A 2,374-nucleotide genomic window follows, 5' to 3' on the forward strand; every position below is an offset into this window, starting at 1 on the left:
GCCGCCGGGAACCCCCGCAAGCGAGCAGGTGAGCGAGGCCGGGCCCGCCGGGGCCGTCCCGCCCGGGCACCTCCCGGAATCGCGGGCACCGGGGGGGTCCCGTGTACCCTTGCGGTGGGCACCGGAGGGGCGCAGTTCGTGGGCGCGGGGGGGGGCTGTCCCATGCACACCCCCGGGAGCCGTTCTGTGCTCTCGGGGGTCCCCGGGCACCGGGGGTTCCCGGGCACCGGGGGTTCCGATCCGGTGCGCGGCCCCGGGAGCTGGCAGGCACCGCGGCTCCCGTCCCGGGGGGGTTGCGGGGTCAGGGCCGGGGTGCACGGCGCGTCCTGCCCAGCCCTGCCGGTCCCCGGCTCCTCCCGGGGAGGGGGTGTCCGGGGGGGCTGCAGGGTTGGGGGGTGCCCCCGGTTTGGGCTCGGCAGTGTCCCCCGGCACGCCGCGTCCTGCAAACCGCTGGGTCCTTGCCCGGGGTCGGTGCCGCCCGTACACCGGGCTGCTGCCGACGGGGGCAACCCCGTTCCCGCTCCCCTGGGGCTTCGGGAGGTACCGGGGACTCGGCCGCGGAGCGGGTAGGGAGCGGCGGGGTGGGAGACTGGTGCAGCCCCGCGGCTCCCGGGAGTTACCGGCAGCCCAATGCCCGGGTGACACGAGGCACCTCCCCGGGATGCTGCCCTGGAGGGTCCCGGAGACCACGGGGACGGGCACGGCTACCGGCCGGCGGAGGGGACGTGGGGCCGGCGGGGTGAATCACCCCTGCCTTCCCCTCGCCCACCTCCCTGGCCGGTGCGATCGCAGCCGGTAATTACCGTGTTTATGGCAAAGCGGTGGTAGGCGGCGGGAGAGGAGGAGCAGGAAGCGTGTGCCCGGGGACGGGGCGTCCCGGCCCTTGCCCGCAGCTGGGATGCGGAGGGAGGGAGGTTTTCCCGTGGGATGGTGCCCGCCGCTCCGGTGACGCGTGCAGGGTGCCGTGGCTGCCGGGTCTGGCTGTGCCCACTGCTCGTGGTGAGCCGTCCCCACCGTGTGGAGCTCCGGGGATGCCCTGCTGGCTCAGGTTAGGGTGATGGCCCCCTATGGGGCTGGCAGCCCTGCTCCCCTTGGGGCTGCAGCCCCCCACCTCGGCACACTCTGGCCCGCAGGGGTGCAGGTACCTTCCTGTGGGTGTCAGTCCTGGGGGCCCCGGCCGAGTGATCACTCAGTTTGGTGGGGGTGTAGGGCCATTGCCCCGGAACTCGGAGCTGCTGTGGCTGGGGAGGTCAGATCCCAATGTCTGGATCCGTGTGCTCCCCTCCTGTGCCAGGCAACAGCCGGCTGCAGAGCTTCTGTCTCCATCATCGCTACTCACTCTGTGCCAGGCTGTCCTGGGATGGGTCACGGTCCCCTCCTGATACCCCTGTGCCCCAGGCAGCTGCTGTCACTTTCTTGCAGCATGTCGCTTCCCAGGGGAGTGAGGCTGTCCCCAACGCTGGGGTGCCCAGGCTGGCTTCTGCCTCCACTTGTGTGATGCCACCAGCCCATGGGAGATGCTCAGCAGGTGGTGGAGGATGAAGCAAGGCTGCAGCTGCCCTCACCTGCAGCACGGGGACACTGCCCTGGGCTGGCGGGTCCCAGCATGTGAGGACCTGCCATAGGTGGGGAGGGGTGCCCTGCCTGCCCTCCTCTGCTGCCACGGGGGCCCTGCTAAAGCAGCCCCCCCGGCTCCTGCTCTGGCTGGGCCTCGCTGTGACGCCCTGCGGAGGGGTCCTGCCGGGGCTCCCTGCAGCAGGTCACAGCGTCGTCCCCGGGGTGGCCGGGTTACCGCAGCAGGAGGAGCAGGGGATGCTGGTGGCACGCAGCATCCCAACCCTGCCTGGCCCAGGAGGGGACCAGGCAGCGCTGCTGGAAGCGGTGTCGTGTGCCATCTGGCTGGCAACTCCTCCGGGGCTAAGCCAGCCTCCAGGACCCGCTGGCTGGGGCTGCCTGGCTCTCCCCAGGGCTCCAGCCAGGCAGGGAGTGAGCTCCGGGGCAAGGGAGCCTCCAGGGCACAGCCTCTTGCCTGGGGGTCCCCGAACTGGGGCACTGCGGGGGGGGGGGGGGGGGGGGTCTGAGCCGCAGGCAGGATGCTGCAGGCACAGGGCAGGAGGCAGGCAGGCAGGCTGCCAGCCAGATCCTGTTGGCTCGAGTCCGAGCGCAGCGAGCAGCCGGACCTGTCCGGTGGTGCTGCCACCACGGAGAAGTTGCACAAGGGGCCAGGAATAGAGCGGCAGGAGGTGATTAGAGGCTGCGGGGCCCAGCTGGGTGGCAGCAATAAATAGGGACTTAAGCCCCTGCCTACCTGGACAATGCTGCAGGGCACGCCTGCCCGCATGGGCCAGCCGCAACCTGTCCCCACTCCCTGCCA

The 2,374-nt window shown here is 71.7% G+C and overlaps 1 protein-coding gene across 1 annotated transcript in view; it reads left to right on the forward strand.

Moving 5' to 3' along the window:
* Nucleotides 1–6: 6 nt before the first annotated feature.
* The window catches only part of UBTD1 (ubiquitin domain containing 1), a 4,191-nt gene continuing 1,823 nt past the window's right edge, over nt 7–2,374 (forward strand). The window contains exon 1 of the mRNA XM_010564869.1: nt 7–28. The gene's annotated coding sequence lies outside the window, so the exon portion shown is untranslated. The remainder of the gene's footprint in view (nt 29–2,374) is intronic.

The sequence above is a fragment of the Haliaeetus leucocephalus genome, unplaced genomic scaffold (genome assembly GCF_000737465.1).
Source record: "Haliaeetus leucocephalus isolate CR32 unplaced genomic scaffold, Haliaeetus_leucocephalus-4.0 Scaffold184, whole genome shotgun sequence".
NCBI classification, from domain to species: Eukaryota; Metazoa; Chordata; class Aves; order Accipitriformes; family Accipitridae; genus Haliaeetus; species Haliaeetus leucocephalus.